This window comes from Lactuca serriola, chromosome 5 (assembly GCF_051521515.1).
Source record: "Lactuca serriola cultivar US96UC23 chromosome 5, Lser_US96UC23_V15, whole genome shotgun sequence".
Lineage (NCBI taxonomy): Eukaryota > Viridiplantae > Streptophyta > Magnoliopsida > Asterales > Asteraceae > Lactuca > Lactuca serriola.
The window spans coordinates 14,829,021-14,842,105 of record NC_136412.1 but is presented as its reverse complement, the minus strand read 5'-3'; positions in this window follow the sequence as shown (position 1 = coordinate 14,842,105).

Here is a 13,085-nt window from a genome sequence, read left to right as displayed (position 1 = left end):
GATCTAGACCACATCCTCCAAAGTCTGCATCTGAGTAGGCTTGAACGAAGAAACCTGAGTTTGAGGGATACCAGAGACCGAGAGAGGTGGTTCGCTTCAAATACCTGAATATATTCTTTACAGCTAGCATGCGTGGTTCACGAGGATTTGCTTGAAACCTGGCACAATAGCATACTGAAAACATTATATCGGGCCTGATCGCTGTGAGATACATCAAGGAACCAATCATTTGTCGATATAAAGTGATGTTGATTGCCGGTTTTTCTAAAGAAGGTGTGAGCTTGGTGCCGAACGCCATAGGGACTTTGACTTTTGATTCTCCCAACATGCCAAATTTAGCAAGAAGAGTCTTTGTGTATGCTTCCTGGTTGATAAAGATGCCTTCTGGTCCCTGACTAATGTTTAAACCAAGGAAAAAGTTAATCGGACCCATTGAGCTCATTTCAAATTTAGTCTCCATCAGCTTTCTAAATTCAGCTGTTAAGCTAGGATTCGTTGAGTCGAAGATGATATCATCGGCATAGATTTGAACGATCATAAGGTGGTTACCTTCCTTTTTACGAAAGAAGGTTGGGTCAACCGAACCTTGTTTGAATTTAGACATATTTAAAAATTTAGTTAAAGTTTCATACCATGCCCTAGGAGCTTGTTTCAGACCATAAACTGCTTTATCCAAGATATAGCAGTGATTAGGATGCTTTTCGTTTACAAAACCAGCAGGTTGCTCCACGTACACGGTTTCTTCAAGATCCCAATTCAGAAAGGCACACTTCACGTCCATTTGGTAGACTTTAAAGTTCTTGTGTGCAGCATAGGCAAGAAATATGCGAACAAATTCCAGCCTTGCAACCGGAGCAAATGTCTCTTCGTAATCTATTCCTTCTTCCTGGCAGTATCCCTTCACTACTAACTGTGCCTTGTTCCTGATTAGATTACCCTCCTTGTGCATTTTGTTTCTGAACACCCATTGAGACCAACGACCGAGGCATCTTTTGGTGTTGGAATAATTCTCCACACCTTATTTCTTTCGAACTCATTGAGTTCATCTTGCATTGCTTGAACCCAATCAGAGTGATCGAGAGCATTATTGACGGTTTTAGGCTCTATTTTTGAAACAGAAGAGTTAAACATACATAATTCTACATTCGAGAATAAAGCAGTTTGCTTCGCCTTCAGTTGTGATCAAGTCAGAACCTTTTCAGATGCATCACCCACGATTTGAGACACAGGGTGATCTCTGGTCCATTTGATGAGAGGAGGATAATTTGGATCATAAGTGGGATCTAATTCAGCATTTACCTCTTCTTCCAACTCAGATAGAATATCATCATCATAAAGCAAAGTGGAATTCTCCCCCTCGATAGATGACGAATCATTTGGAGGTGAACCAAAAAAATCTTCCGCTACTAGGCTTCTAGGCGAATCCGGACTTTCGGTTGCTATTGGACTTTCGGTTGCTATTGGACTTTTGGGTGCTATTGGACTTTTAGATCTGGGAGGGCTTTCAATTCCTTCGAAGATTGGAGTTTCCCTTTGGTCATGAGTATTATCATCGATTGAAAATAATGGACTCTCCCCCTGGATATGTGACTCCTGTCGTTCAGAAAAGAAGTGTTTCTCCCCCTCGACTGAAGTATTGCTCTGAGGAGGTTCGCTTCGAACTGGTTCTTCTTCATCCATCTGTTTGGCGGAGTCTTCGACAATCTTCTTAAGATGATCCACCTTGTTGTCTGCTGCCCGCGCTTCAGAGTGAATAGCTTTCTCTGGTTCATCAAACAAATCCATGAATTGGTCAAACAAATTAGCGACAGTGGCTGTGACTTGACCAGATTGAGAAAAGATCTCTCCCATTTTGCCGTCAATAGACTGCAACTTCTTGACATAGGTATCATCAAATGTTACATAATAGGTTTCTTCAATACGTTTGGAACGTTTATTCAGAACCCTGTACGCCTTTGAAGTAAGAGAGTATCCCAGAAAAATGCCTTCGTCTGCTTTAACATCAAATTTGTTGCGATATTCTTTGGATTTGAAAATAAAGCACCTTGAGCCGAACACATGAAAGAACTTGACATTCGGCTTCCTACTGTTAAGAATTTCATAGGGGGTGACAGAGAAACGTTTGTTGAGAAAACTCCTACTTTGAGTGAAACATGCTGCAAAAATGGCGTCTGCCCAGAAGTACAGTGGTAGTGAGGCGAAACTCAACATGGTTCGGGCTGCCTCACATAGAGATCTGTTTCGCCTTTCGACAATCCCGTTCTGTTGAGGAGTATATGGGGCTGAGAAATTGTGACTTGTGCCCTTTTCTGCCAAGAAGTCTTCGAATTCTTTATTCTTGAATTCTAATCCATTATCGCTCCTGATGTTTCGAACGACTCTTCTCAATTGCACTTCGACCTGCTTGATAAAGAGTTTCAACTTGGGAGTTGCCTCTGATTTATGCTTTAGAAAGAACACCCATGTAAACTGTGAGAAATCATCAACAATAACGAGAATATACTTATTACCGCCAATTCTCTCGATGGATGATGGTCCACATAAGTCGATGTGAAGTAACTCAAGTTGTTCAACAACTTTGGTGTTTATAATTCTTGCGACTTTGTTTCCTATTTCACAAGCAGCACATAAGTGTTCTCGATCAAACTTGAGAAATGGAAGACCTCGAACATGATCACCGATGACGAGCTTATTGATGTCTTTGAAGTTGAGGTGTGAGAGCCTTCGGTGCCATAACCAACTTTCGTCTGAATGAGCTTTGGACAGAAGACAGATGGCAGGATTCCCTTTGATTGGGTTGAGATTTAATGGAAACATCTCGCCTTTTCGTTTTGACTTGAGAATCACCCTTTTAGTTTTCTTCTCTATGATTTCTGAACCTTCATCATCAAATGAAACTTTGAGACCAGTACCTCCAACCAGTTGAGATACACTGATGAGATTATGCTGCAATCCTTCTACGTACGCCACCTTTCGTATTGTGAAGTCTCCATTGGTTATCATCCCATAACCCTTTATCATTCCAAAGGAGTTGTTACCGAACTTGACATTGCCACCATCTTGCAGAGATCGAAACTCCCTTAGCTCTTCCTTCCTTCCTGTCATGTGACGTGAGCAGCCACTGTCAATGTACCATTCTTCGTCAAACTGCTCGTCACTGATAACCTGCAAAAATTAAGCAGATTTAGGAACCCAAAGTTTCTTGGGTCCTCGTGAGCCTTTCACAGGAACAGGAATAGTAAGAGAGATATCAACAAGATATGTTCGTTTTATTAATGTTGTTTCATCTTTCCTGTTAATTGTAAAAACTTTGATTTTATTGGAGTTAGGTTCAGGGATTTTGTTACTAGCTTGCTTTCGGTCTTCTTTTGCTAAGGAAATTTTAGTCTTTCCTTTCAAATCCTTTGACGACTGAGAGCATGGTGAGGGACGAGAATTAGGTTTAGATGAAGAAGGAGAATGAGAAGAATTAGAATTGGAATCTCTCCTGTTTTCAGATTTGAAATGACCCTTTCCGTTGTAATCATTTGAGGGACCGAACCTTGACCTTCGGTTCTTGTCTGAGGAAGGACCGAAACCGACTTTTCGGTTGTTGTGGGTCTCTGAACCAACACTGGGTTTCCTGCTATAAAAGCTGGATGGACTAAACCCTGGTTTTTGTCTGCTGTTATTCGGAGGACCGAAACAAGACTTTGGGTAGTTGTTTCTTTCAGGACTGAACCTATCCTATTGGTCTTGTTCTTTTTGTGATCCAGATGTGTTCTTTTGATTCTTTTGGTTCATAGGATTGAGGCTTCCTTTATCCTGTTTTTCTCCTTCTTTGGCCTTGGAGTTTCCTTCGAAGTGAGCATAGTGAGGGTTTTGGGAACGCCAAAATTGTTTTCGCTCTGAGAGGTTTTTCTTATACCTCAGATTCCTCTGTTGCTTTTGATTTTTCACCTGTTTGGGTTGTCTGTGAATATTCACCTTCTGTTTCGGCTTCTGAACTACAGGTTCACTCTTCATAGGTGAGGTTTCGCTTGTGGAGGTGACTTCTTCTACAGGAGTTTCTTTTGTGCCGCTTGTACTTGGTACGTCAAAATTGGTAGGCTTATTCAGTGGTTTAGGCACATATCTGCCTTTGGTTTTCCATGAAGTTCGCTCTGACAGACCAACTGTTTCGTCTGCATTGTCTATGGGTGCTAACCAGAAAAACTCATCACAGCCATCTGCGTTATCTTTGTTCACTATGGCAGTGAGTTCGGCTGTTTAATGTTCGGTTACTCCTGTGACCTTATACACTTGATTCGGTGTGGTTCTCACCTTTTGATACACAACAACCTTTTCTTTAAGGGCTGGGGACTTATTTTTGGACAAGCGACCGAATTCCACAGAATTTTCAGAAATTAGATTTTTGTGATTTTCGGGTTTGCTCTTGACAAACTCAGAACAGTCGACTTCAACCTCTATAGAAATTTCACTCATATCATCGTCCTCATCAAGTTTAGATGCGTTTTCAACATCAATTTTATTTTCTGAACTTAAATTGGCATTCAATGAGTCGAATTTTTGTATAGTTTCGGTCCTGAGTTTCAGCTTATCATTTTCATCCAAAAGATTTTTAAGCATGTCCTTATGGTCTTTGGACTTTATAAAAGATTCTATTTTATCCATACCATACATATAAGTGGGATTGACATCATCGGAAGATACAACACTTTCACAGTTGTATACTTCGGCATCGATTTCATCCTCCTTAAACTCAAGGAAGGGTAGAATCATGCGATGTATCTTCTGCCCTATTTCACAATTTAGATGCAGTTGAGTAATGTTAGCATAAAGTCTTTTACCAATCAAACAAAAAACATTCCTTTGTTTTAACAATGTCAAATTGTCTCTTTGCAAATAAATGTTTTCATCTCTAGACTTAATTAGCTCCAACTCCTTCTGCTCAATCCACATCCTTCGCTCCTCACTTTTAGATGACACCCTGCTCATTTGGTCAGTTAGATTAGAATTTGTGACCCGTGTTTGAGTTAAACAACCATCTAGACTCGAAATTCTTGAGTTCAAGTTTATTAATTCTTTTTCGTATGATACTTGTGGATCTTTAAACGAAATAAAAATGGATTGTACCTTCTTGATCAATTCGTCAAGCTCATTGAACTGCACACTGAGAGGCTTTGCTGTAAAGCATACGTCCTCTCTTTCCTTGGTTGCATCATTTCCACCATTAGTGTTGTATCCCCTCATCTGAGACACATCCGTCACCATGAAACATCTTCCACTAACATCATCACTCTTCGCAACATAAGCCTTTCCATGAGAAGGCTTTCTCACTTCATCATCCTCTGAGTCGGTTGACCAAACTTGAACGCCCCCGAACTCATCATCATCTGCTGAACCCTTCACAATCAGAGCATTCATAGAGGGATTAGTAGCAGCTTTCTTCTTTTTAATCTCCTCCAACTTTTTCAGGAGAATTGCTTCTTCATCTTTCTCCTCATCTTTTTCCATCATTTTCTTCAAAACACAATCTTTGGCATAATGATTCTTTCTTCCACAGTAATAACAATTGACACCAGAATCAACTTCCATCTTCGCCTCTTTCTTAGGTTCTTCAGTCTTCGACTCCTCCTTCACCTTTTCAGAACTGTAGCTGCCCTGCCAATTTCGGTTCTTATTGGTAGGGAACTTCTTCTTGATGAACCTTATGGGATTGGATAACATCATTGCATAATCCTCTGAAGTTAGATCGTAGTCCCCTAGGTCCAGATCTTCGTCTTCTACTGCATTCTTACTTTTAGACAGAAGGGCCAAAGATCCCAAGTTTGTGACCACACTCTTTTCTTGCAACACCGTCTTTTCTTGGGATTTCAGAATTCCTACTAGTTTCACCAGTGAATAAGATTTAAACTGTTCATGTGCTTTAACTGTTGATACGACCGCCCGCTATTCGGATCTTAGACCATTTAAAAAGGTAACCTTCTGTTCGATCAACTTTCTTTCAATGTCATGTTTGATCATTTTACTGAGAAGATGGTTGAATCGATCGAATGTTTGTGTAACTAACTCCTATGGCTTTTGCTTGAACTCTCCAAATTTGGAGAGAAGAAGGGTCTGAATCGAGTGCTCCAGGTCTTCATCTGTCGAATACAGTTCTCTCAGCCTATCCCAGATTTCCTTCGCTGTACTACATGAACTAACCAAACGAAACGTGTCAGATTGAAGGGCAAACCGGATTAGTCTCAATGCCTTAATGTTGCATTGAAATTTCTCCTTTTCGTCCTGAGCGACGTCATTTACATCTTTCAACAGATCATTGTACTCTTTTTGAGTTTTAATGATTTTTGAAGTCTTTGAATGAGCAAATGGGCCATTTACGATTGCTTCCCATATAAGATACCCGTTGTCCTCTGATCCAATAACGTAGTCTTCAAAATGATGCGTCCACACTTCATAATCTTGAGTGTAGAGGAGTGGAATCTTGGTTGTTGATCCGATGCTGTTAGAAATGTTGATTGGATTAGATTGAGAATCGTCCATGCTTGATCATTTAACCTGTTATAAGATCAAAATTTGTAATACGTAATATTAGGGCATATTTAATAATTAATGAGATACGTCAATAATGGAGTGACGGATCAATAAATATCAATGCATGCGGAATAAACCCTAATCACTTCTATGACAGAAGAGATGTGTATGAATTACACAGCCTCCTGCTCTGATACCAATTGATGAGATATGAATCTCTTAGATCGTTTAGATCTTACACAGGTTTGGCAAAACGATTCAAACAAAGTAATAAACAAGAGGTGGAATCAACAGTATGCTTAATGATTCAAATGATTCAAGCCTCAGCAGAGCTCAACAAAGAACTTCCGCTGTAGAGGCTTTAGGGTTTACCATTGATAACAATCAAACGATATCAAATCTACTCCTGAATCTTACGTACTAAGATGCATGCAATCACCTATATATACTTAAACCCTAACAAATAAATCACGGATGGACAGGCCCAATCCGGATACAAAACAGGGCTAAGAGCCGAGCCCAAGACGCAACACCATACACCCAACAACCACTACGGTCGGAAAAACATTTGTTTTCTTAGTCATCACCGAAACAAAAGTAATGATGATGATTAGAAAAATTAACTCAACTACTAGTGCCTCTAGTAACGTTGTGACTCTCCTTGATACAAGTGCGAGTCTTGTGCTTCCGATAATATAGGTCTCTAATACCTTTCACACCTACTCATACTCGTCCCAAGAATTACATTGTAGTCCCCAAGTCGCCATACAAGAAAATCATATAGCAACTTACCACATTAAGTCATATAACATAAATAGGGATTTTATTACTTCTTGAAAATGATTACGATGTTATTCAAGTTCACCATACATCATGCCCTTTTTCATCAGGCTACATAACATAATATTATCTTATATAGGTGACTAATTCATATCTTGGATTCCAGATTAGCAACTCCCTAATCTTAATTTCCTACAGTGCCATCTACTTCATTAAGGGTCATCGAGATTGCTCTTGGTTTTAGCTTTGGCAGCACATTCGGCCTTGCTGCTTCGTTTTTCTTTGGGAAGTCATTCCTGATATGTCCTGCTTCCCCATATTTGTAACATACGGTCTGGGTGCATTTGCTAGCTAATATGTGCATATTTAGCTATATATTTTGTATAGAATTTTAATACTTTTTGGCTAATTTATTGCAATTTATGGACAAAAGGTACTTAATTATGTTTAAATTATATTTTCAGCCTAAAAGATGCGCTCAAAAGAAAAATGAAGCGGAAAATGCACTTGGGAGCCCGGGAGTTAAAGAAAGAAGAAAAAGAGTCAAAACCTATGTATACTCGGCGATTCGGATGTCTACTCGACGAGTAGACACGAACATTCACGAAGCATACATAATACCTTGCCGTACACGATTTTTTAATGAGGGACTCGGCGAGTAGCCTCTGTTTTCTGAAATCTATAAATAGAACACATAGGCCCGAAATTAAAACCTTCTCTAGAACCCTTAGGGATTAATTTGTGACTGAAGGTATAGTTGGAGCTCTGGAATTCGTGGAACACCCCTAGTTTTCAATCTTGAGAAGATAAAAGGCAGTTTTAGTTTATTCTTTACTTAATCTCTTGTTTGAGTTACTTCCTGCTGTAATCATGAGCTAAAACTCATATTTCGTTTTTGAGTTACTTCCTGCTGTAATCATGAGCTAAAACTCATTTTTTTAGGAGTAAATGAACTGAATCTAAATAGAAGTCTTCTCCATTATTGAATTTAGTTGATTATTTATTTGCTTTAGCTTTTAGTTGCTTAGTTTGAGTTTTATTTAATTGTTTAAGTTTCTAGTCTTGCAAAACTAGAGAAAACCTTTCCTTTTTATTACTTGTTTTAGACAACTCTAGTAATTAGCTTAGTTGCCGTTCCATGTGTTCGATACACTGCTTATTCAATTATACCACCAATTGACAGGTCCACTGCCTTTGTGTGTCTAAAATATATTTTAAAAGTAGGACTAAAACTAGTGCATTTCACACACATCACTAGCATACTGACCAGTCTTTCCATAGTTGAAGCAAGTCACATAATTAGTGCATCTCTCTAAGTGTTTCTTCTTGCACCTCTCACATCAATTTTCCTTGTTGATATCCCCATACCTTTTATCGTTGGGTCCAGACTTTGAAAACCTGCTCTTTTTATCAGATTTGAAGACCCCTTAAACTTCATTTTCTCTCAAGTTTCTGCTATCTCCAGACCTTTTTCCTTTATCTGGCTCTCCACATTCCTATCCATCCAGATGGCTGCTTTCAGAGTGGTCAATAGTTTCACCGTTGGACAAAAATCTACTGGTAGACCTATAGCAAATTTATTTACCCTGGAAAGTTCGGTAGGAAACAAGTTGGGAACTAGCTTTATTGTTTAAGTGAAAACTGCAACACACTTGCTAACACTCATCTTCCTTTCTTTCAGATTCTAGAATTCATTGTTGATTTCCATAAGATTTTGTTCAGAGCAATATTACCTATTTAACTCCTCAACGAAGGTCTCCCAAGAGATCTTCCTTGCTTTTCCCTTCGGCATGGAATAAGCCAAGAACTTCCACTAGCTCAATACTCCATTCTTTAGCTGTCTGACCGCTAAGATGGTCTTTTGTTTGTTGCTACAGTCACAACTATCGAACACAATCTGTATTTCATAGATGCAATCCATAACTTCCACTTATGTCGGATGTGACATCCCTAATTTCACGGCTAGAAAAGACCATTTTTATGCTTTATTTAAAATTAGAGTATCCTTTTGATGAATAATATTGTGGAATTTGTTACCAGAAAATATGATAATAATATTATCAGAGCATTTACAAAGAAATGTATTTTATTTATATTAAATCATTGGGATGTCATCGTCAATACAAAAATATAAGCATAAACAAACCTTACATTAATTTACACTAATGATCTACATCTCCTTAAATCTCTCAACATAATGTATCTTTAATATTGCTACTTGTGATACAATAAACTGATGGGTCGGGTTGGGAAACCTGGTGGCTACATAGGGTTTTCAACCCACAATAATATAATTAATAATAATTAAACAATTAACCCAAATTCCCATCCCATTATTTTCTTTATTCTTAAGGATCTACCATAAGGATCATCTATGCTGACAGTACTAGTTCAGGGATTCCTCCATGATACTTGTCATTAGGTACTCTTCTATATTTATACCTAAGGATTTATCCAAAGGAATAAGCACGAAGTCCATCGCTGCAAGGGTTTATCTAATAGGCACTAAGTCTATAGCTGCCAGTGTTTATCTATTAGGCACTAAGTCCATAACTTCCAATGTTCATCTATAGGGAACTAAGTCCATAGCTGCCAATGTTTATCTATTGGGCAGTAAGTCTATAGCTGCCGGTATATATCTAATAGGCACTAAGTCCATAGTTGTCAGTGTTCTACGGGACTATCATCAATTATTCTGGTAGTTGTCACCTATACTTTGCTAAGTGACTACATCGTTGGTAAAATAACAATTCCAAAGTCGTGGCATTCTATCATTGCCTACTTCTTTTGTTATCCTATTTTTCATCATACCACAACATCTTTCATCTCTTATCATCTATATCATTTTCATGTACCTATATTTACTGTAACGTCCGTAGATTCGGGTTAGTCAATTTAGAGACCATAAGCGCCAAGGGTTCCATACATATAAAAAACTCTGAAATCTGAGTTATAACGAAGAAGTTATGACCCGTCGAAGTTTTACGGCCAAACCGGCACAACACTGTGTAACGTAAAAAGTGAATTTTTGATAAAATAATTTTTAGCCTTATTGATCTAAACACAAGTCGTAGTATACGTTAAACCGAGAAAGTGCATAAAAAGAACGTCCAAATCCAACTTTGTATGAGGAAGTTATGATTTTTATAAGATTTAGCATAGTAGTGCACAACTCAGAATTCAAATTTTAGATCGATTGATTTCTAGCCGACACAACCTAAATGAGAATTGAAGATCTCATTAATAGGATCTCAATGATAAAAAGACAGTCAAAAACGAAGTCCGTATGTAGAAGTTATGAATTTTAAAAATCGGTCGTGAATTAGCCGACGGAGTCTAAACGAAAGTTGTAGAGTAGGTCTCCAGCTATGTGTGGATATAAAAAAACTTCGAAAACGGAGCTCGTATGCGGAAGTTACGGAATTTATAAGTCGAAATGGTGTTGCAGTGAAAGGGGTGACATGGCTTAATCTGGACCATTGCTTCCTCCCCAAGCCTTGCCAGCAGATGGTGACATGTGGCACCAACTCGACGAGTTAGGGGCCAAAACTTGATGAGTAGGTCCAAAATTCAGCCTATAAATTGTTGCATTAATGTCTAAGTCCATAACTATAATTGGCAAGACTTGACCCGACCCGACATGGGCCATTTGGGTTCCATGACATCATGCATTTAGATAGACTATAATGAGAGAAATAACACTTAAGGTTGGTTAATATATTATAAGTTCTAATATATTAATAAGATTATTTAATTAGTATTGATCAAGAATTAATCTAGGATTAATTAAGTGATGAAAAGAAGAATAATTAAATATGTGGGTTGATTGTGTAAATCATCCATACTTATATAGTGGGTTACTAGTTGGTCTAAAACCCATATGATGCTTCATGGATGCTCCATGGTGTTTTTTGTACCCATGGATCATGGAAATGAAAGGCCATGTCAATTAGGGTTTACATGGTGTAACCCTAACTATATATGCATCTTATTCTTGACCAAAATCGGCACTAGTATGGTTCTAGAGAAGGGCTAGCCGATTTCAAGTGTTCTACATTTCTCTCAAGGTTATTCCAAAAGCAATTGATGTTGTGTGAATCATTTGAGGTGTCACACTTGTGGCACTAGGGACTCAAGCTTCATGAAGACTTTCTACGTCAAAGAGGTATGTATTCTATCTTGTTATATTCAAGTTATTATGCTATTTAGGGTTGCATGTACACTTAGGAGTGTTAGAATGCTCAAAACCCAACATAAATAGTATGCGAGGGTGACTTCATTTTCCACACCAAAACCCCTTCACTTGTAATATCCCAAATTTCGAGTCCAAAAATTTTGTTTTTAATTAAGTAACTTATAAAACCATTTACTGTAAAAATTGTCGATATCATATCAATCCATAAAACCATAATAAACATGTCTCAAAATCATAATGTTGAACATTAATAAAATCAGAGTACAATCCCATGAATATCGAAATGCGTAACCCAGTATGTGTATGTGATGCGCTGCTACCGTGACGGGAATGCGTAACCCAGTATGTGTATGTGATGCGCTGCTACCGTGACGGCTCCTTCCCCATCGACGAAGAGGTACCTGAAACAAAACTGAAAATTGTAAGCACGAAGCTTAGTGAGTTCCCCCTTCATACCACATACCCTACTACAAACATACTGTCAGACATATCTGGGTGCCAGACCTGCCCTGCTAGGCATACTGGGGTGCCTAACCTACCCTTGTCAGACATACCGGGGTGTCCGACCTACCCCTCCGGTTTATCTCAACCAGTTACGAGGACTATTTCACCCCTACTACTATCACATACTAACACAACAAGATCATACTATCTAGGATAGTTGGTACTAAACTACCCCTTTGGCCCTATCGACCGGTATCCGAGGAATATTCCCCTTATTACTACCACTATCACAAATAACATAGCATGCTAACACATAAACATACAAGGTAGTAGAAAAGAAGACGACTATCACAAAGACAATCATCTCAACTATAATCAAGTACTAGTGGGCGGGCCTTGGTGCCTTAGACCCACTTCTATGAGAAGGTAACTCACCTCGATGTCGTGTAGTGTCTGCACTGTCCTCGGTATGAAAATCGACTCTTCTTGACTCCTCAATCCCTACACAACTTCCTTTCTACATTAACATTTCATACTCATAACCCTTACAAGGGTCACTCAATTCCAAGTTAAAGTCAAAGTCAAAACCATGGTCAAGTCAACGTTGGTCAAAGTCAGCATCTGGTTGACTAGACTCGCTGAGTAGGTTCACCAACTCGTAGAGTCCTCATGTCCACAAAATGCTACAACCATGTCCCTACTCATCGAGTCTAGTAAGAGCTCGATGAGTTTACCTTCAACAGAACATCGAGACCTTCTTCAACAGACTCGCCGAGTTCATATTCACTTGTATGAAGGTGTTTAGTCTATGACTCGTTGAGTTCTCCTTGAACTCGCCGAGTCTGTGTTCATGTGGTTGGGACATTTCCATGAACTCACCGAGTCTTCTCATACACTCGCCGAGTTCCATGATTTCCAGGTCCCTAATGAGCCTAGAAAACTGAGTGTTCTTCTATCTTAGCATCTGGTCCATCAACAGAAGGATTTGATGGGGAAATACGACCCGAATCGTTGAGTCCCATGAATGACTCGCCGAGTCCCTCTTTGTCCAAAACTATACAGTCGATTTCAGTGGGTCTCAAGGCATCTAAACCATTGATATGAACTCCTAGGGTCCATATTGTACGTAAAGTTACAAACTTAATGTTCA